Source organism: Bemisia tabaci, chromosome 5 (assembly GCF_918797505.1).
Source record: "Bemisia tabaci chromosome 5, PGI_BMITA_v3".
Classification (NCBI taxonomy): Eukaryota; Metazoa; Arthropoda; class Insecta; order Hemiptera; family Aleyrodidae; genus Bemisia; species Bemisia tabaci.
The window spans coordinates 35,377,052-35,400,676 of NC_092797.1; the positions used below are offsets into that span (position 1 = coordinate 35,377,052).

Sequence of the window (23,625 nt, forward strand, 5' to 3'; positions counted from 1 at the left end):
CACAGCGGAGGAAATGTGGGGAATGTCGGAGACGCGGGAAGTCTTGGAGGAGTTTTGTGGCGTGCTTTGCGATACATCGATTTTCCTCTCATGTAAACCTATGGAAAAGGATCGATAAACAGGGTAAACCCTAATAATCGATTCTTTATTATAGCTTCAAATGGGGAATTATCGATATTCGATCGTTCACGCCTTGCATTTGAAGATGAGGTCTGTCTGTCCGGAGCCGACACCGTCTCCGATCGATTTTTCTCTCATTTAAACCCATGGAAAAGGATCGATAAACAGGGTAGGCCTTAATAATCGATTCTTTACCATAGCTTCAAATGGAAAAATATCGATATTCGACCGTTCACGCCTCGCTTTGAAGATGAGGTCTGTCCGTCCGGAGCCGACGCTGTCTCCGAGTTCCCTCCCCGAGCCATGAGCTTCGAATCGCGTCGATCCCTCCTGCTTTTCCACCGAAAGCTCTATCTCCGACTCCGGTTCTGTCATCAGCGAGGCGAGCTTTTGACTCAGTCGAGCATCGCTCCCCGCCGGCTACTCTCGCTCCTTGAATTCCGCTTCCGCGAGGTCTCGGTTTCGCGCGACACGATTTTTCGCGGCAGTTGACAATTGCCGACTCCTCTCCCTCCTCCCCCCGCCCCTCCGCCTCCTCTCTTGTTTACATCCCTCCTCCCTCGGCGGCGCCTAATTAAAAGCTCAGAGGCTCCGCCTTTACCTCTGTCATTTTCTTTCAATTACCGCGAATTCTCCCAACCTGATTCGGTTTATTTGAGAACTTAAACGAACCCGATTTTTCGCTTCTCCCCTTGGCGTTCGGTGGATTTGCGTCCATAGCTTTAACACCTTGGGAATTTTGTGCGCGGCGAGTACGTCTCAATTGTGGCTCTTGCGTGCCTACCTGAATTTTTTTTTAAAACATTTTCATCCAAGGTTCGCGGACATTGGATTACTCACTTATTATTGTATTTATTTTTTTCCTTTCATAACCCAAGTTCTTCTTGAGTTTTTGAATGCGGCAATAGTTGTGACGAAAAGCTGAATCGGATAATACTTCATTAACCAGGTTAGTCAATGATTTTATCTCATGAGACTTGAATCGGTTTATTATAGTGTGGATAGGGTAGGGTATTTGTTATGACTAAATGGAGAATTTGCAGATGTCTGAAATTTTGTAAATTTCAAAATTCAAATAAAACTGCTCAGATAAGTGAGCACAAGGATATCCTTGATATCTAAATTGAAAAATTATTGGAAGAAATGTGACGAGATAACCAAATTTTCTAAAATACATGTGTTTAAATGGGAAATGCCGCCAGATGACGTTACAAGGCGGTGCATTTCCCAATTCGGAGAAAAATTATGAAAAATACTGCGAACTTAGGTCATTAAGGTCTCTTAGATAAAGCAATACAATTTTCGTGCGCAAATTCTCCATTGCGTCAATGCGTCATTGCTCCATGCGTCAATTTTTCCGTAAAAGTCTTAAACTTGGCTTGATTTTGGGTCAATATTGAGCGAGCGCTAGAGGAAAAACATTAACCCACTATACTGAAAAAAAGATCGGTTAAACCGAACTAATTAGAATGGTATGGAACCAGGATTTGTTCGGTACTTACAACTGGATTATTCGGTCTGCTGAACCGAACTATAGGAATTTGTAATAGTTCTAGTTCAGGCACACAAACCGAACAGTTTGGTTGAACAGACCGAATAATTCGGCTGTAAGTGATGAACAAACCCTGGTTCCATATCATTCTAACTAACTCGGTCCAACCGAATTTTTTAACAATGATATGATAGGTTTTAATAAATATTTATTTATTTATTATTTTTTTTGAATTTTGTATACGTATAGTCAATATTAACATTGAAAGTATTGTAGCATCTGTAACTTAGTATTTTTTCAATATTTTGTTTATATTTCGTCATAATTTTTATTCAAGATTTAAATAACGATATTCCTTAATGATTTCATTCAAATCGCCTGATTTTCGTGTTACGCGTGCTTAATTTACTTGCAAAAATTGGCAATTTTAAGACAATGTTTTTACTAATCACACGTAACCGTCTTAACTGAATTGTTTAATCATACTGTTTTATCCAACGAGCTAATGTTTTTTTACGTACCGAGGAGGCCGTTAAATAAATGAAATTTGTTTTAAAAAAAATGAGCATTAATTGTTTCAGTAATATAAGTGAGACTTATGGAGATATTGTTTATTTATATGTGGCTGTCCTGTCCATAAAGCAAAATACGTCAATGAACTTTTCGTCAGATTGAGTCGGAAAATTGGTGTTTTAGTTTTGAGCGGAAGACTCAATAGTCTCTAATCTAACATTAAAAATAGTTGAAGAAAGTATGCAAACTTATTAGTAAACTTTTTGGCTGTTAAAGGGAGTGGAGTTAAATTTTAACACGGCAGCCAAAGTTAAGTACACCTTTAAGTGGCTTTATCTGAAAACCACATTTCCTGAACCGCAAACTTCAAACCGCCAGAACTCCGTTTCGTGGTTTGAAGATTTTAAGCAATTTTAGATATCAAATGTTTGCGAACGCTCCTCAAAGCAGATGCACCAATTCCTCACTTTTGAGTTTCGGTGTCTCCTCCGCTTGTGGGTGATCATAGGTTTGTTCAGGTTATCATCTAGAAATTAGTTGATCCAATTGAGTAAATAAATTATCAACAAGTGAAAAACTGGGCTTGAAATTTTTCCCGCAGATGTTTGACACAGAAATGCGTTTTTCTAACGATTACTCTCTAACGATAATCATGAAGTTTAATTTTGTCTGTTTAAACCTAAAACTGCGAGTCGAGTGAATCCTAATTAATTAAAAAAAAAAAAAAAAAAAAAAACTTGTTGAAGAAGTTGCCGTAATTTAGGTGTGGAGACCGTGGGACACAATGGGCAGCAGTGGGAAACGAATAATTCAGAGGGAAATTGCATAGCATGAATGTGCACAGAGATTTTTGCAAGGGACAAAGGATTATACGGGAGTCTGGTGGTGCTGGGCGGTCACATTCGATCACAATTTTCCACCACTGAAAGAGGATGGGAGCACATGGTGGCAGTACCCGTATCTTACCCCGTGACTCAGCAAAATTCATTTCATTTTTATGTGCTTGAATGTTCCGGCACCCCTAAAACCCGTTTTATTCTCGCAGCTGTTTCGGTGCCCCATTAGTTTTAATGCAGCAAATACCGCTGTTCAGAGCAGGAAGTTGTGATTCTGTTTTTATTATTTACAATTAATTTTTTTCAGATAGAATTTTTTACCTGCCGAATATCTAAATGCGTCTATAAATTACTTTGTCAATATGATTTTTCAAAAGAATGACGGTCATTTGACGGTAAAAAGGATGGACAAAGTACGGTGCAGTTGCTTGTTAATGATAATTATTAACGTTGCTCCGATCAATATATGGGAAGTAATACACCAAGTGACACTAACCGTTGATAATTTCAGGTTGTCCTCGTTGGGCTATTATTGTATCTCAATAATTACAGAGATATCGACCTCAGCTCAGGTTACCTCGTGTTCCACCTCTTTTATAGCTGCACTTTCTATCGTGCTGACCATAGTTGACGGGTAATATGGAAAATTGAACGTCATTCTGCACATAGAAACTACTATTTCTGGCTCATCCGTAAAAACACTTATGTGAATAGGGAAACTGATGGCACATACGTTTTTCTAAAACTGAGCCCGAAATTGTTGTTTCTAAATTTTAAAATTGAGTCTAGTTGTCAGATTTGATCAGCAAGGCAATAAAAAAGTGTAGGGAGAGATTTTTTGATAGGCACTGTTTCAAAGTCTATGCTCGAATCACTCATTTATACATACGCTCCAGCTACACTGCCGTGCTAAGGAAGAACGCTGTATGAACCTTCGAGAGTTGCCAAATTTCCTCCGATGAAAACCGAATTTACTGGGACAAATCTGAATATTGTTTTCCTCGGACGAAGTAACATGGCCGGATTCGAGTAAAAACCAAATAATCAGAAGAAGATGTCATCTTAAACACGCTGGGCAAAATCTCGTAAAATAGTGAAATGATTATCAGTTCAGAAACAAAGAATACCCTGGTAAAAATTGGCAGTAGAATGTGTGTTCCAAAATACTATAGACCTAAAGCGAAAGCCGGCTGTAAGATTTCCAATAGCTTCTGCAGCCGGCTGTACAATTTCTTATAGCCTTTTATAGCCGATGGCGATTAAGCAACAGCCAGACGATAAAGTTTATGCTAAACGTTACTAAATACGGATACTAGGACTTACTTAGTTTTTGAACTACCGCTCTCTTTTTGTGCCGTAGTATCTTGATTTATTTTGCGAGGAAAGCTTCGTACTTTTGAAGGATGCCTGTCATTCTTAATATGTTGGAGAACCTTCAATTTCCTATGATACTGTGCAATACCTCTGGTGTGAAATAGTTGCTTCCGACGCCGTGGCACGCTGCGGCGCGGCGGGCGGGCAGAGAGCGCGAAACGCGCATTGGCGCCTACAAACCTAACAGGGATACCTCACGCATTGCGCAATGCGTGAAGTATCCCTATTAGGTTTGTAGGCGCCAGTGCATCGCCGCTCCGCTTTGTGTTAGGCTCTGATATTTAATCTCGCGGAGTCAGCGTTTTTCAACTCATGATTTTGAAATGTTTGCACACTCTGTATGGACTATTCTCATTTTATATATAAAGTCGCTTTATAACGCACTCTGGCGTTCTACGACACCCAAACGCCACATATGCCTGTCTTCCCAGAGGTTATCGGGCAACTGACACCGCAACATCTCTTCGTCAACGCCCTGCCGCCAACCCTTTACGGGACGTCCCCGTCGCCTCTTCCCAGGTGGTACCCAATCCAAAACTTGTTTGGGCAACCTCTCCTCCGACATTCTTTGCACATGTCCATACCAGCATAACTGCCTGGACATGACGTCGTGCACGATATCTTTCTCAACCTTCATCACCTGGCGAATTCTTCTCATTACTATTCTCATTTTAATTGATGAAAAAAAAAAAAATGTTTTAAAGGAAAATATAATGTGTGTTTTGTAAATATAAAGGTAGTTCCGTATCAAACTTAATGATTTCCTAAGCACACGAATTTCTACACAATTTCTTATAGCCTTTTATAGCCGATGGCGATAAAGTGTAAAGCCCGGCGATAGGAACTATAGGCCTTCTGTATACTTTTTCATAGCTTCGTATAGCCCGGCTATATGATTTGCTCCACTTTCTACAGCCAGCTATATGATTTTCAATAGCCTTCTTTAGTCGGCTATAAGAACTCTTATGGTATTTTGAAACGCAGCTCCTATCGCCAATTTTTACCAGGGTAATAGCGCTACTATCCAGTGAGTGTGTTCATGCGTAGGCAGACACGTCCCTCATTTTCTTGTACTCGTCATAAGTATTTGACCTATAGTAATAATTTATCATGAATGAATTATATTCTTCATAAAAAATACTTCAAGTTATTATAGTCACAAAGGCAGAGTGGCATTGAGGGGCTTGGAGGACAAGGCGCATGGGTGCGCTTTTTGAAAAAAATTGAGATGTTAATGATTTCAAGTAGAACTGGTCTTAGCGCATATTCTATGGAAAATTCCCTCCCAAATTCCATTGATTAGCCATCAAAAAGTCAGATTGAACTTTCGTTCCGCCATAAGGATCCATGTAATTTCGAAACTTCAAACACGTATTTCTCGAAATGGCAAAAACTGCACATATGCGCCTTGTCAAAGCCCCTCAATGGGCCTGTTGCAAACTTTTGCTAGAGCAAAAATAAGAGTTGTTTCTTACAGATAATGCCTCAAAAATCACGATGAGCGCATCGGCAAAGTCTGAAATGCACTCATAACTTCACAATCTGCGTAAGAAATTTGCGTTTTTTTAAGCTTCCCGCTTCAAAAACGATGCTACGGCACAGGTGAACATTTTGTTAGAGGAGTTGCTCCATCGTCGGCGATATTCATCATGGCCGACGCTTGCGCGCAGTTCCGCGCGTGATTCAAGGAGAGTTCAAGGTCAATCAATTCGGGCGTGGAAAACATGAACGTTAAAACACGCCGATTGCTATCTGGTCTAATCCAGTTCAGGTATTATCTCGTCCCATCACACGTGTTTTGGCGGATTGGCGTCGGCCATGATGAGTATTGCCGACGATGGAACGACTCCTTTTACAAAATGTTCACCTGTGCCGTAGTATCGCTTTTGAAGCGGGAAGCTCAAAAAATCGCAAATTTCTTACGCAGACTGTGAAGTTATGAGTGCATTTCAGACTTTGCCGATGCGCTCATCGTGATTTTTGAGGCATTATCTATAAGAAACAACTCTTATTTTTGCTCTAGCAAAAGTTTGCAACAGGCCCATTATTCTAATATTCTATGTAATGCAATTCTTAAGTGAACAAAGGCTTTAACAATAAGTAAAGCGATCCACTGCAATTACAATAATTGCAATGCCACTCGATAGACTTCACGGATCGACTGACTCATGACTTCATATGCTCAATTTTCTCGGTGAGGACACGTCCCACCTCGTATGAGTATTAATAATTCACGAGATGCAGGTCAAAATTAGCTCCAACTACCGCAGACAAAATCAAACTGTATCACGCAACAGTTGCAGATCACCTCTTTGAAGTTGGATTTCATTGAACTTAGGAGGACTAATCAATAGGCCAGCGGCAACTTCGCAGCCCTATCAAAACTTGGAATTCGATCAGGAACTAGGTGATATCCCTAGGAGATCTTTCAAAATTCACATTCTGCAACACATCAAAGGGTTCTTTGTTCTCCTCACTCTCCTGATTAAAGTGGTTTTAATTGTAGTTTTATGTGATTCAGGTGTACTGGAATTGCTGTCTTTTTTTACTAAGTGCTACTGTAAAAAAATTCATGATTGAAAAATGATTCATTCACCATGTGGAATTCATAATTACAGTTTGAAGGCCTCTAATCAAAGCAATACCATTTCCCAAGTATCGCGATATTCTTATATTGAAATGGGATTTTTTAAGATTTTTTGGCGAAAGAATTGCTAGGAGGAGCATCAACATTTGAGCGATTATTCTCGATCTCGTCTCAATTTTATCTCTATAAAACTCCGTTCATATAATTGCAATTTTATTCTAATGTATCACGATTTTTCTATCAATAATATTGCATAAATCGCCGTCGATATATTCTCCGGTTAAATTGAAATTCATCGCTATCTCGGCTATTAGGGATACGCGAGAGGGCTTAAATATTTATCACGAGGACAGAGCAGGTTTTGGAGGATCTCCGAGGACCTTTGGAAAGTACGATTTACTTAAACAGATATGCGATGTAGAAAGTGTTTTAAGATGGCAAGGTCTTCAATTGGACGGAGTTAAACAGAAAGGAACCAAGCCACATCGGGACCGAACGGAGAAAAAGAGGTTTAAAGTTTGGCTCCTGCATAAGACTCAATGTAAAAAATAAACTTCAAGTTCAATTTCTGCAAAATTTGCTCCAACGAAAACTTTGAATTTTTGGCGATAGATAGTAGAGCAGTGGTTGAGTTCAAAACCACTTATAACTCAATTTTTTCCAAAATGTGGGTTGGTTCCTTTCTGCTTAACTCAGTCCAATTGTTCTCGTATCTACACAGATAAGAAGTTGGTTGGTGTCTATATTTTATCAAATTTCAATGTATAAAACACACATCGACGGTGCAAGTCGGCAATCACATAACTCGGTTTGCGACGTCGCAGACTTCCTACCATACTTTAATTTTTAAAAGAGAAACTACTCAACGGCAATTCTTCAAAACTGCCGTGATTTTTTCCCTCTGTGCGAAGCAAATTCTGCACAAACGTCAAGGAATGATGTATATTTGCTCACCTTTAAAAAAATAACATAGAGGCGGAGATTTTCAGACACCGCAAACGAGATATGTGATTGCGGACTTACGCCGTTGATGTTGTTGCTATCGTGTTATTATTTCAATTACTGACTTGGCAACCCTGGCCGGTGGTTTTCCGCGAAAACTCGTTTCCGGTCTCCGGTAGATGGAGCATAATTGAATGCAGCGAGGATTCTCGCTTTAATCGTTTAATCCAAAGTAGAATTTTGGGTTGCACACCATTCCTGCATCATTTTTCACAGGTAAAGTTCCCGTATGATGATATCATTTTGAAAATTGCACAATTTGACAAAGTTACCTAAAACGATGATACACGCCTCACCTAAAATCTGAGGTTTGCCCTGGTCATTTCGATTGTGTATAAAATACGGGAATTTCTTGAGCATGGATTGTAGTTGCATTCAAGTTTTCTGATCAAGAAATTCAGAGCGCCTGCAATTTTTCGTTTATGCAACACGGACATCCTTAGAGCACGAATAGTCGCATCCTAGGCGGTAAGTTTCTGGAAGCTATGGCGCCTTCAATTTTTCCTCTTGGGATAGCTGATTAGTTGACTTCATCTCCTCTGGACATCGTTTAATAAATAACTGATAAAATATTATATAAACATATAAATAAAATAGTGAAATAAAATAAATCTAAAACGCAATAACCTTGCAAATTATATAATTAACAAAAACTTACTTTACAGCTAGAGACACCTGTATTTAGCGGCTGTGATGTAAGTTTTCGTCAATTATATTATTTGCAAGGTAATGGCTTTTCTAATTTATTTCATTTATATTTCGCCTTGCTTATTGCATACACGTTTGAATAAATTTTTTTTACAGGAAATTCCGCATTTTAAATTCTTTTGAATCTGATTTAGTACTTTTACAAATATATGGATACATATTAGCAATATGATCGGCAAAGCGGAAGGGTTTATTCAAGGGGTATTCGCGCAACTGTTGTCACCGATTTAAATCGTGTGCGAACACATTATAAAAGTAAAATTTCGTAAGAAAAATGCTGGTGCCACAGATTATTTCTTTAATAAACTCTCGAGTTCGAGAAAACTATTACAGCTAAGGCTGTGATGAAAAATTACTCCTGCACCGTAAGAAAATCAATCTTCATCAGTCAAACTCTCCATTGCGGAGGGCTAAGTAAGTTAGCAAGTTTGCAATCGGGGGTAACTAGGGGAGCAAGTGAGGGTGGGTGCTCCTTAATCCTGGTCTCAACTTAAGGAGTTAATTTTTAGCTTAGGATATGATTTCAGAGAAAATAAGTGAAGCCAGTGTGTTCCTTGAAATATTTTACAAAGAAATGAATCTTAAAGCAGAGTATCACCGCTGCAAGAACCCCATTTATGCAGATAAATTGAGTTTTATAGAAAAAAAAAAGTGAAATTTTCTGAGAGGTTAATGAGGGTTTCGTTATTCTGGCGGAACTCTTGATCGACAAAAATGTCTAACTATCATCGCTAGTAATTACAGACCCAGAAAATGCAGACTTTGATGGATAATGGTTTATTCCTCACACTTTACCATCGATTCACCAGTTTCAACTTAGACTACAGCGGATCGGACAGGCGAAAACACCTCATAATTAACGTTGCGAATTTAGCGTTGGCACTGATAAGTGCTACTGATAATAACCGATACGATCTTCCGAATTATTTAGACCTTTTTCACTAAATGATTGAAATGAGTTTGTTCTCCCTTACCCTCGGTTGAAACCTCTCTTTCTCTCTTTTCTCGTCATAAAACCACTGCATAGTCTATCTAAAAACGCAGAGTTTAGGGTAATGGAAGTTTTTCCCTCTCTTTCTTTTCTCCTGTCTCTCCTCCCCAGCCCGAGCCTTCCCCTCTCTCTGGGAGCGGAGAAAGAAAAAAAAGGGATGAGAGACTCTCTCATCCCTTTTTTTTCTTTCTCCGCTCCCTCCCCTTTCCTACATCTCTGTCAGTGTAGTTTATCGACATTTATTTCATTAGGAACCAATTACAGCGCTACATTTTCTTTCTGTGGGGAACAAAGGTTATTTTACATGCCTAGGCTTTTAAAGTTTCAAGGTTGGAAGTCGGGAAGAATTTATTTTGGCAAACCCACTCGGTAGTTCCATGAGTATTGGATTTGCAAACACTTCTGCGGCTCAATACGAGGCCTATTTTCTTATAGTCCGACGCTCTGGCGTTCAGCTTGATCGGAAAGCTATTTCTTTGCGCCTATTTCGAATGTAGTTATAGGATACAGGCATCATTGTTTGGTCTCGCAAGTTTGATTTCCGCGCAGCTACTGTCTGTAACAGAAAATAGATAATTCCGAAGCACTAGTTTACATCAGGTCGTGAGTGTGGAGTCTGAGGAAACGCTCAAGGAGCAATTTTGTGCCAGTATTTTAGACAAGTTTTTTGAAATATGCAAAATTTCAAAGTTGGCAGGAAATACTCAGCTATTTTGCAAAAGAAAAAAACCGTGATGTGGTTTTTTAATCCCAATTTGACGTCGCCAAGTAGAACGGTAGCATAATTGAGTATTGCTAACCATTGCCCAATTTGTTCTTTGCCGGTTTAGTTCTAAGAAATCAACGTTTAGATAATTATATTTTACGACGTAAACTAACGACGAAAGTTACGTCGTAGAGGACCGTTCTCGTCCGTTTTGATGCGAGAACTATGCAACCTGATCTGAAACGTCATCACTGCTTTTCTTTAAAAGAGGGCTTTAAACTTCAGTTAACTTCAGTTCGCATCCCTCGTTAGAAACAGTGAACAAAACCCGGAGAAAGTACTTATTCCAATTACTAACGATAAAAATCGATAAAACCTCTCGTTCTGCAAGTACTGAACAGTGAACATACGACAGCGAGCATTTAATAGCGGGAGGCGACTTTGATTAAATGAAATTATTTATAACTTCCGCCGTTCCACGCTCGCAGCTTGGTAGTAAGTGCCTTGTTTCATCTACTGCAGGGATATGTAATTTAGAATTTTGATGTTGGGGTAACTCTCTTAAGTGAGCTGATGGTCTGTACCTCTTTGATGACATTGTATAAATTCCACACGAAAATTTCACATTTCATTACATGAAATGGACATTTTAGGTATTTTGCGGTAAAAGGGCATATAAGACTTCTAGTGCTGCTAAGATTGTGCAACGTAGGGCTCTAGTTGTAAGTAACTTATCAGACACTTCTGCCATGAATTTTCCCCTGAATCCGCTACGAGTTTTTCCTCACTATTGAACGGAAGAAGGTCGACCGTGAATGCAATTTATCTGCCTATAAAAAATTGCACAATCTCAGGAGCATTGTAAGCTTCATAGGTCGTTTTACCGAAAATTCCTCATTTTATAAAATTACGAGGTGTTGTCTACGAAACTTGATGTTTCTGTACCTCCTCACTTCCGATTTGACTGGACTTTCGATGCTACATTAAGCTATTCCATCATCAAATTTTTCATATTGATATACGTATCTTTAATACATGAAATAAAATAGTTCAAACTTTACCAATAATTGAAAAAAGTGTCTTTGCTTTACGTTTGAGCAGATGGGTGCCTGTCGAGTTCGATTGTAGATATTTTCCTATTTAAAGCTATGGTAAATAATCGATTGTTAAGGTGTTCGTTGCGAACACCCTGTTTATCGACCCTTTTCCATAGGTTTAAAAGGCAAATAAATCGATACATCGCAAAGCACGCCACGCCACTGGAACTATTCAAACAAGACTGCAACTCCTTGTTTCTCTCACGAAAGAGCATAACTACTCCTCAATGTTGCCAAATTTTCCCTCGCGAATTGCATTTTTGCCGGGAAAATCTTGGGCATATCTCACTGAAAATTTTACCTATTTTTCTTCTGATCTCTTGCCAAAATCAGAAAAGTTTTGGATAACTATTTTACAGGTACATTATTCTAAAAAACTGAATTCTTAGGGTCAATTTTGCATTCTTAGAATTGAGTTACGTTCCTTTCCTAAGTAGCTGTGATCACCATACATAGCGATTTTATCGGTGGCAATACATAGAGATATTATCGCATTAAAAATTGCGATATAAGGCGATTAAAGCGCTACAAATTGCAACTATTGGTTCGATTAAATCGTGATTAAATCGCCATTTATTGCGATTTTTATTTCGAAAATATCGCGATAAATTGTCGGCGCGCTAAGATCGAGGATAATCGCTCAGATGTTGATGAGCCTGGCGATTTTATCGCCGATAGAATCGCAATATATAGCTATTTTTCCGTTGAGAAATGCTACTTGGGTTGTCGGGGAAACGACGAACTCTTAGTATAAGGAACGAACTTTTGACATGTTGGAAATCCGAATCTGTCCGATTGAAAATTGATGGAGCTGTAATTTTTTTTTGGGCGCAATAGAGAGAAGAATCGAACTGAAATAAAACGAAATCAAAGGAGAGGAGAGGAGAAGAAACTTGAGAAGCGTCCGCCCGAGGGACTGGGTCTTGAAGGGAGCAGGAGTTGAATTCGGACAACACGGAGGATCTCCATTCATCAGTGTCCCGTAAATTCATTTCCCCGTTGTTTCGAGCCCTGAATTCAAAGGGCGCATCATCAGTCGCTTGAATGAGCCAGTCGTGAGAAATCATCCTGAAATTGCGAAGGAATTCCAAACTTTTTAACTTGCCAACTTTCCGCGCCACGACCTGATCCCCGCAGCGCTGCAGCCTTTGGCGGACAAAAGGCTGATCTTTCGCTCGAGAATTAGACATTCTTTGCTTTCTCTTCGGTGAATCTGGTGTCCGATCAACACCTCGTCTGTAATTAAGAAAATTGTTAGTCTCGGTGTTGCCATTTCGCCTTTCAGATTTCTTGAATAGAATCACGTGTTTTTCTCGACTCGCCAAAAATGCTTTGGACGCATTCATACAACTAATGTTAAACTTTGAAAATTACTTAGGTATTTCTTAATTTGTATCCTACTTATCACCACCCAGTTATGAATATTTTTATGCTAAAAAAATTTCGACGACGAAACTGCAAAAAAGCGTATCTCGGTTGCAATGTTTTAAAATCTCCGCTCCTATTTTATTTTTCAAAGGAGACCGAACATAAATCATGCCTTGACATTTTGACGGAATATTCGTTACATAGAGGGAAAAAATCACCGGAGATGAATATTCTAGAGAGGTCATTCTAGAAATGAAGTTTAGTAGTTTTCGATGTTGAAAATGAAGTATAACAGGAAGTTCGCAACGCCGCAAACAGAGATACGAATTTCTACAGTTTCACCAGCGATTTGCGGATCAATTGAAGCAAAATGAACTCATGTTGGATGAATTTAGGATATGCAAACTTTATAGCTAGTTTATTATCTCCTCGTTTTAATTAATTTCAACGTAGTTCCTTTCAGCATTAATAGATCAATGGCCAGAGTGCTAAACAACGTTTCTTTCTCGCGGTGTTCCAAAATTTCCGCTACTAAAACATAAGTCGCAACAATATATTTTCGAAAGAGGTGCTCACTGTTACTTTTTTTTTCATGTATCTTTAAATATGTTAATATTAAAAGCCAACTGTGACGCTAATTCCAGCAATTAAGAAATAGTATTAAAAAGATACCCCCCCCCCATCTTCCACCCATGATCAGCGTGTAATCTCTGTTAGTTTAGCCATTGCCGCGCCAGGTACGTATGAAATTAGATAAAACATACATTTATTACATATCTGAACGGTTATTTGTAAAAAGATAAACACGAAAGATATTCAACCATCAAAGAGCAAAATAAATTAGCGCAAAATAAAATTAAGCCAGGAGAGGCAGAAGTTATTATCAATTCGGAATATATTTATCAATGAGTTAAATTATTTTTGTATAGGTAGCGAGCCTGTCGCGGCATTTGCCGCGAGGGAACCTACGGCAATGTGCGGGATTGCACAATGAAGCAATGAACCATGACCTCTTAAATTCGAGGAGATGGAAAAGCGGAAAAATCTTTTGCAAGTATAATGGCTCGCCGTGCAAGCTACCACAACAGCTGCTCGTATCACTGTTGAAGCTGGGGGCAAACAAAAATGTGGCCGAGGTTGAGGAGGGAATTGAAGATGAGCAGCGCGCATGGAGCAGGGCTGGAAAATATAATGGAATTAATCCTTTGAAACTCCCCATAACATGCATCCGGGTGGATTTTTGTCGAATCTTGTCAGCATCAGGAATGAAAATGTTTACCTTTATAAAAAGCTTCGAGGAGCATGAAATAAATACATGATACTATATCATTGATACGGCGAGAGCGTATAATTTTATTCGCAGGAAAACCGCCACTCCGACCTCTCTGTAATTCTTCGCGGTTGTTGAAAAAGGTACAGAGGGCAGGGTGAAATATCAGCGATGAAAGCGTGTTAGAAGGATTTTTTTTTTCTAATCTGGTGTTTTTTCTCTGAAATTAGATTTGCGCGACCCATGTCTTGAGCATGTGAGCACTTGTTTGTGACAACCTCATTGCCATTCTTCTTCGATTTGAAGCTGTGTATGTTCTCACAGTCACAACTAAGATAACTGGAGTGAAGATTTGTGTGTATACAAAATACAAACTCAATTTCTGTATTACATTGCAAGTATTTTCCCCGACTGCATTCAGGCAAACGGAATTTAGTGTTGGGAATCAGGGAACAGAACTTAAATAAATAATCTCTACCTCTCATTAATCATCTATACTATAAGCTCCAAGACCTCCTAATTTTGCGAAACTGGTAACGCTTAGTTCCAGCGTTCTACCGGGTCGATTTTCATGATTTTTGCGGTTATCGACGGGCAATTGTCTCTAAATAAGCCAACTCTTTTCAAATTTTCAAAATATGGCCCAGGTTTTTTTATATTAAGTGGTAAAGTTGCGAATTCTCCCATTTAAACAATGTAAATTTATACTTTTTGTCATAGTTCGTTTGAGCGTTCTACCGGGCCGATTTCCATGATTTTTGCGTAAATCGACAGGTAATAGGCCCTAAATGAGCCCGCTGCAATCAGATTTTGGAAACAGGACCCAGGTTTTTTTAAAATCACGTTATAAAAGTGAGTGAGTTTACAGAATGCTCCGGTACTGCTACCGTTATGCGCGGGAGGATGCGCAATGGTCGAGGAGGTTGCGCAGTAGCTGGGTAGCCTGCGCATCAGCTCTACACTTATCTACACAAGATTCGCACCAAAACCCCCACGGCGAGCGATGACCGAGTCGTCTAAGACGTCGAATGCGTCCTCTTTGAACTCGGTGTAGGTTCGATCCCTGACTTATGAAATCTTAATTATTACTTGACTATCATTGTTCATTGTTTTACTGCAATATTTCATCAAGCAGTCATTCTAAAACGCGTCCTTTTAATTTTAAAGTAATTTTAAGTAAAGTTTAAAATTAAAGTATACCTCATATCGTAATTGTTTAGGGGAAAAATAAAACTAACACTGATAGGAGGGTAAAAATAGGGCCGCGAAGCGGCCCATTGATGGCGCGGAGCGCCTTCAGGGGGTTGGGCCGCGTAGCGGCCAGGGGGCGTAGCCCCCTAGTCTCGACTAACCTTCTAAAAGAAACGTGGACCCCACACGGTGAGTGAATAAACAGCCAATGGTGGCAGAGTGAAAATGATGGGCATTGGCGGATCCAGCAAATTGGCAACAATGCCTTTTCTCTATTTAAATCTATGGAAATTTATCGATTCTTGGAGGGGCCGGGTGCTCCGACAAGGATCGATTACTTAGCATAGGTTTAAATGGAGAGAATCCGGTGTTGCCAAATTGCTGGATCCGCCTCTGATGATAGGGCAGTTACGTATAGGCGCATTTTCATGTCGATGGCTAAAGTCGAAACATGCTTATCTTGACGCAACGTTTAAAACCCTCCGGTTAGGTACGTGTTGTTTTTTGAGACAAAACTGATCGATATGTATTTTAAAAATAATTTACGAGTGAATGAAAAAGGCACTAAGAAAAACACAGTAAAAGCTGTGGGTTTGTGGTACTGTTGTTGTTGATTGTGTTATTTTTTACTTTTCTCTTTTCAAAACAAAAAAGAAAACATTGTAAAGAGACATTTGCAATGTCGCAATCGGTGGTGAGCGTTTCTTGACTTTAACCATGGATACAATACTCACGGAGAGTTTGCCGAACTCGTTTCCACTCCTTCTCGCATCCCTCTTCCCCTTTCTTTGTTGTGTGTGGAAAATCGGCCCAATAGAGAAAAGTTCAGCGCAATCTTCGATGAGAGTTTAAGTTAATGTAAGGGTAGGGGAGGGGGAACCTTTGTCCATCGACCATTTCCCTACAAACACGAAAAACCGCGGAAGTTCAAACCGCGCGAAATGTACTAAAAAGCACCGTTAGAGAGGGAGGGATAATAATTACTCCATGAAATTAAACAAAGTGCTGTGTTGACTTGACGTTAATTGAAACTTGTCTTGAAGGGTGTAACCAGAGTTGGTTGATTCGGAAAAGACCGTCTAGTCATGATTGCAAAGTTAGAAAGTATATTGTAAAGGTCCGTCGGGGTTGTTCACTGTAGCTGGAGAAAAATCTGACAACTATGTAAGGAAGAGAGAGAGGGAGAGGGGGAGAGAGGAGGGGGAGGGGGAGAGAGGGGGAGGGAGAGAGAGAGAGAGAGAGTGCAATGGATTTGGCTGATGTAGAAATTCTTTACAATTTGAATTTGTAATCCGAAAATCTTCCATTTACGGGTCAAAACTAGATTTCTCAGAAAATTCTTCGTCTGCTGGACAAGTCCAAACAAAAGCACCAGAATGATCCGACCATCTGTACTGCAGGTGGGGTCGGTACATACGAGCTCAGACGTCAAATTGAAAAAAATAAAAGAAAATCGAGTATCAGCACGGCCGAAGATAGGAGAGACGTATTTGGGTCTCGTTTTTTTTAAAACTTTTCTCCTGAATCTGAGTGATAGTCCATTGGCAGCATGTGGAGCGGGGCATTGCGAGTGCACGCCTCTCGCCATCGCGCCTTCAATTTTGCACACGCAACACGGACATCCATCAAGTACGAATAGTTGTATCTCTGCGCCGTCATCAACGTGCATCTTTTCCCTTGCTCTATATCCATGTTGTGTTGGTTTCGTTTGTCTTATTTATGATGGTGCCTCCAGGTGTACATGAGCTACACAGCCGAAGATTGAAGAGACGTAATCGTGCCTCATTTTTTAATTTGTAATTCTTTAATAGCAGTTAGATACTGATAGTAGTAAAGATAAACTTTAACAGTAGTTTGCTCGAATTTTCTATTTTTTGTCCTTAAACTTTGAATTGCTGCCAAATCAATTTACGGAATTTATAGGTGTTTTTTGCATCAAAGATGCAAAATTAAACTTTGAAATCTGAGATATGGTCTTCCTCGTTTTATTTCCTGCCTTAAGGCACTTTACCTTAAGGCATTTTACGTCACCGGCACCTGTTACGTCACTGAAAAAAAATTCGGTCAAATGAATCGAACGTTCGGTGTTCCATATCACCCCAACTTCAAAGTTTGTAGTTTTCAAACAAAACTTTCATTCCGTGAAACCGAACTTTCGGTCCACATGATCGAACCCTATTCGCCGATTCACGTCGTCATCGAAGTTCAGTAACACGAACCGAAAGTTCGGTTTGACAAATCGAACAGTTGGGATGATCCGGAACATCGGACGTTCCGGACGAGACCAAACTTTTCTTTCAGGGCACACTTAGTAAAGGGAGTTCGACTCTTTGAGTATCCCTTTGGGTTGACTGATTGGACTGTAGGTTACCGAGCGTACCGTAGCTAAATGTCGGTTTCATGTTGATGTTCGGAACTTGGACCCACCCACAAACGGTGCTCTTGAGACACTCGCATCAGCTATTCAGGTCGCATCCTCAGTTTTCCGGGGTTTTCATCAGTGGCGTGGCGTGCTTTGCGATATAGCGATTGATCGGCCATTTAAACCTATGGAAAAGGATCGATAAACAGGGTGTTCACAGCGAACACCTTAATAATCGATTCTTTGAAATGGGTTTAAATGACATTACAATCGATATATCGCAATTCACGCCACGCCACTGGTTTTCATTCACTTGCTTGTCAGGTATGCTGCTGTTCTCAGTAAGAACCGCGTAACGGCATACGCTTTTCCATTCGAGTCGGGCGGTTGTTGTTCTCGGATTCGGGGATGGCCCTTCCCCAAATCTTTGAATAACTTTTCTGAGTGGGCCTCGGATGGCACTTCGACGGACACTCGGAGCGCGGATGAGGTTTTAATTCCCATCCATTACAAGAGGTTATTTGAAGAAGGAGCGGAAGACAAATCAAACTAATGAGCTTTCGCGGAAAAATTCGAGGTTTCGTTTTTCATGCTTTCCCTTCAGAGCGTCATCTTACAAAAGGGGAAGGCGGCCGAGGCGTTTCCCTCCACCTCGAGAAACTCCGGAGATCTTTAAAAAGGCCCGCTTTCGAACCCGGGCAGTTCTGCCGTACTAAGGAAAAACGCCGTATGAACATGCGAGAGTTGCCAGATTTCCTTCGATAAAATATTTATTTTTTAGGAAAGTTATGAGTATATTTCCTAGAGATTTTCAGGCGCTTTAGGTAAAATGGCGAACAGAATTACCTGAAAAATTGGAAGGAAAATATTCGTAGGTTCACCGGGAAATTCGTGTTTTATCCAAGGAAGTTTGGCAACGTCTAAAGGTTCATACGGTGTTTTTCCTTGGCGCGGCAGAGTTCCCACGCCGACTTGTGAATGAACTGCCGGCCAGTCATTGTACTTCCTTTTTATTTTGAATGGTCTAATATTTTATTCAAAATGAGCGAGCGAGCGAACGCCTCGCGCGCCGTCTTCCGTGCGCGGAAATTTTTAAAAATGGTTATTTGGAAACCCGTCGAATGGAGTGAAATAACTAACAATAGAGGTAGAGAAAGTGTACCTAATACATGTAATAGCACGTTCGGTATCAAAAGGAGTTCAAGCGTAAGCTTAAGAGTTGAAAGCTCTGATTTTCTTATGGTCTCAGAGGAGTTGGAGGCTGCTGAGCTCGCGGTGAGATTACGTCGCTGTCAGTGGCGAGGCGCGATAATCGACTATCGATACTATCCAATTTAAAGCCATGGTAAAGAATCGATTATTGTGGTGTTCGTTGCGGACGCCCTGGTAATCGATCTTTTTTCATAGGTTCGAATGGCACACGACCGATACATCGCAAAGCACGCCACGGCACTGTTTGCTGTGTATTCCCTCTCACGACGAAAACATCGCACTCGGCGACCTGAGTAGGCATGATACTTTTTGATCCCGTACATTTCGGTCAGAATACTTAGAGTAAATAAAAAAGTAACAATATTTGCACTCGTTTTTTTCAGGAGTTTTCTTACCTTTGTCATATATTATTAAAAAAGAAATCGACGTTTGGACTGAATGAATATAGGATTGATGCCGAGTGATTTTCGAGTAGGGAGCACGATTCATGCGAAATCTAAGTCCGGTCTAATTGTTGTAACTACCATTAATTTTTCATCGGCCTTCTCTCCTCAACAAAGAAACTTTTGGCACTCCTTACTGATGAGCCACCACAATTAAGCTTCCTGTCGTGGATTAGGCAAATGGTTCTACCACGATCAACATTATGTGTTCCCCTTGCTATCTATACTATAAGCTCCGAGACCTCCTAATTTTGCGTAACTGGTAACGCTTAGTTTCAGCGTTCTACGGGGCCGATTTTCATGATTTTTTCGGCTAACGACGGGCAATTGTCTCTAGATAAGCCAACTCTTTTCAGATTTTCAAAATATGGCCCAGGTTTTTTTTATATTAAGTGGTAAAGTTGCGAATTCTCCCATTTAAACAATGTAAATTTATACTTTTTGTCATAGTTCGTTTGAGCGTTCTACCGGGCCGATTTCCATGATTTTTGCGTAAATCGACAGGTAATAGGACCTAGATGAGCCCGCTCTAATCAGATTTTGGAAATGGGACCCAGGTTTTTTTAAAATCAAGTTATAAAATTGAATGAATTGACGGAATGCTCCGGGACTGCTACCGCTATGCGCGGGTGGATGCGCAGTGGTCGAGGAGGTTGCGCAGTAGCTGGGTAGCCTGCGCATCAGCTCTATACTTATCTACGTGGCCGAGTCGTCTAAGACGTCGGTTTCAATACGATTACTGATGATATAATGGGGGTTCGAATCCCGCTTCTGCATTACCATGAAAATAACTGTCCGTCCCGGATCGTTGTTTTACTGCAATGGAGCATTAAGAAATCATTGAGAATCGCATCTTCTTGCCTTCTCATTTTTTTCTTCTTCATTTATAAAAAAGAAAAATCATTTCATTCTAAAAAGTAAAATATACCTCATGTCGTAATTTTTTAGGGGAAAAATAAAACTAACGCTGATAGGAGAGTAAAAAAAGGGGCCGCGAAGCGGCCCATTGATGGCGCGGAGCGCCTTCAGGGGGTTGGGCCGCGTAGCGGCCAGGGGGCGTAGCCCCCTAGTTGCGAATATGCTCACTGGCGTCACTTTTTGAAAAAAAAATTTACTGAAATTTTAAAACTTTAATATTTTAAAATGTAGGGCAGATGCTCATCATGGCCTTTTTTCGCTGTAAAATTAAAAGTGCTCAAAATGGGCACGTGAAAATATATTACTTCTTTTGTGAATTAATTTTAGACTCTGCTAAGTTCTGACTTTAAATCACTTTGGCAGAGGTAGTGTTTCCCTGGTAAAAATTGGCAGTAGAATCTGTGTTTCAAATTACCATAGACCTACAGCCGGCTGTAAGATTTACAATAGCTTCTATAGCCGGCAACACAATTTCTTATATCCTTTTATAGCCGACGCGATTAAGCAACAGCCTGGCGATATAGTGTATGCTAAACGTTACTAATTACGGATGCTAAGACTTAGTGAGTTTTTGGACTACCGCTCTCTTTTTTGACCGTAGTATCTTGATTTATTTTGCGAGGAAAGCTCCGTACTTTAGAAGAATGCCTGTCATTCCTAATATGTTGGAGCGCCTTCAATTTCGTATGATACTGTACAATACCTCTGGTGTGAAATAGTTGCTTCAAGCGCCGTGGCACGCTGCGGCGCGGCAGGCGGGCAGCCAGCGCGAAACGCGCATTGGCGCCTACAAACCTGACAGGGATACTTCACGCGTTGCGCAATGCGTGAAGTATCCCTGTTAGGTTTGTAGGCGCTAGTGCGCCGCTGCTCCGCTTTGTGTTAGGCTCTAATACGTATTTAATCTCGTGGAGTCATCGTTTTCCAACTCATGACTTTGAAATGTTTGCACACTCTGTATGAATTATTCTCATTTTAATTGATGAAAAAAAATATGTAGTGAAGGAAAATATAATGTGCGTTTTGTAAATATTAAGGTGATTCCGTACAAACTTAAGGATTTACAATGCACACGAATTTCTACACAATTTCTTATAGCCTTTTATAGCCGATAGCGAAAAAGCAACAGCCAGGCGATAAAGTGTGAAGCCCGCCGATAGGAACTATAGCCCGGCTGTATAATTTTTTATCGCTTCGTGCAGCCCGGCCGTATGATTTTATCCACTTTCTATAGCCAGCTATATGATTTTCTATCGCCTTCTTCAGTCGGCTATAAGAACTCCTATGGTATTTTGAAACGCAGCTCCTATCGCCAATTTTAACCAGGGTTGGCGTCAAAAGTTGGATCTTTCTCTAATTTTAGCTGCCTGTAGTGTATAAAGTAGCTGAGTTTTTACCACATTTGCTGTGTTGTGACTCCACGGACCCTACAGAAAATTTTTTGATCATGCATGATTAAATATGGCAACGAATGGATTGAAAAATTAGACATGGTTAGCAATTTATGTGTAGAAGCAACCCCAGTAGGTAGGATGGACTTTACCTCTCACTAAAACTTGTGAAAAAATGTTAAAATCTATGACAGTACTTAAGGTATATCTTTGATTAAAATGTAAAGTAAAACAATGGATCACTAGAGAAGGTACGAATTTCAGCATTCTGATACATGTTTCCTGACCAAAATTTCACGTAAAACACGATACGCACAACGAAAAATACCTAAATCAACTCCTTATGAAGATATTTAATGATTCTTGATGCGTGAATTCAAACCACCCGCTTATGAAAACTCAATGATCTACGTGATTCACATCGCGCGCTAAACGTTATCATAAACGTCTCAGCGATATAAAAATCTGGCAACCTCAGTCTTGACGCTTTGGCTCAGCTATAGCAAATTGCTTATAGTTTGAACAACTTATGGTGGGAAATGAACATTACTCGATTGAGAAGCTTGCTGAAACCATTGTAGTGCGCGATTTGACTCACGTAGAGCTTTGAGTTTCCTGTGAGCGGCCAGTTTAAATTCCTCGTAACTGATGTGAAATAAAAACGTAAATATCTTCGCTAAGAGTTTGTTTCAGTAACTTTTGTTGCACGAATCGTGTTCTACGTGAAATTTTGGTTCAGGAACATGTATTAGAATGCTAAAATTCGTACCCTGTCTAGTGGTCCATTCTCCATAAGGTTACACTTGTTTGAAATTTTTTTTTAACTTTTCGTTCAAAAATATCAGGCATTAAAAAATGACAGTATCTTATAAGAGATTTTTTTTAAAACTCTTTTCACATTTAAACTCGCATCGATTATATTTTAAACCTTAAAGAATGCTCTAAAATAATATCCAATGGCGTAAATAAAAATCTACAAGTACACATACTGACAATTAAAATTGAAATTGAACGTAGCTTCTAATTTTGAATAAACCGTAGCACTATATTTTGATTACGCGATGTATAATGGGTATTTTGAACAAAAGGAGGTAGATAACAATGGGCATTTCAGAGCCGAGTTGAAAAAAAATGTGAACCCAACAAAAATAACTCGCTTTATTATTCGAATTAGTTTCAGTCAGATTAAATGCATTTTTGTGCCTCCTGGCTAAAAGTGGATCACCACTTTCTTTAAGTGGATACTTTTCACAGTTGCGCTAGCGTTTGAATGACCCTTCCCTCCCACTCTCACCCCCTTCCAGCGACCTTTGCGCATTCTCTCCAATCTCATTTTGGTCCCATGCCAATGTGCAATTAGAAAATTCGACTTTCGAGGGCTTACTTTGCTCCCGCCCGGACAGAATTCCTGTTCTCCCTCTCCAAAGATCCACCCACACTCGTCGTCTCTCGGACGAAGGAACCGAACTCCATTCCAAGGTTGCCCAATTGACTCAATCAATCGATTTATTCATTATTTTTTTTGAAAGAATTTTATTTAAATATAACGTAACTACTACAAGTATTTCCTTGTATCTATCTACGTGGCTTAAAACTAAAACTAAACAAATTGCATTATTTTTACATGGTATACAAATTTCATTAATTTTACATGGTACAAATTGCATTAATTTTACATGGTTACAAATTGCATTAATTTTACATGGTCAGATTGCATTAATTTTACATGGTACAAATTGCATTAATTTTACATGGTTATTTATTTTACAAAAATGTTCTTGTATCATTCTCATCCAAAATGCTGTGATTTTTTAATGGTATCTGAGGAAAAAGTAGCAAAAGGACGAGGGGTATCGATAAGGGCCTCCCCCCCCCCCCCCCCTAGAATCTGGAAATGTATGCGGGTTCTCCAAGGTTGACTCAATGTAGATTACGCAAATAATCATGATTTGGTCCATAGGCCACTAAATACGTGTTTAAAGGTTGCTTGAAAATAGGTCTGCAGGCGCATTTTAGCGAAAAATGCGTGTTAATCTATCACTCC

General features: G+C 39.8%; 1 protein-coding gene across 2 annotated transcripts in view; it reads left to right on the forward strand.

Annotated features, from left to right (window-relative positions):
• Window positions 1-472: 472 nt before the first annotated feature.
• Window positions 473-23,625, forward strand: part of Pdfr (Pigment-dispersing factor receptor) — a 54,351-nt gene continuing 31,198 nt past the window's right edge. For both annotated transcript variants that reach the window (XM_019056948.2, XM_019056947.2), the window contains exon 1: window positions 473-1,069. The gene's annotated coding sequence lies outside the window, so the exon portion shown is untranslated. The remainder of the gene's footprint in view (window positions 1,070-23,625) is intronic.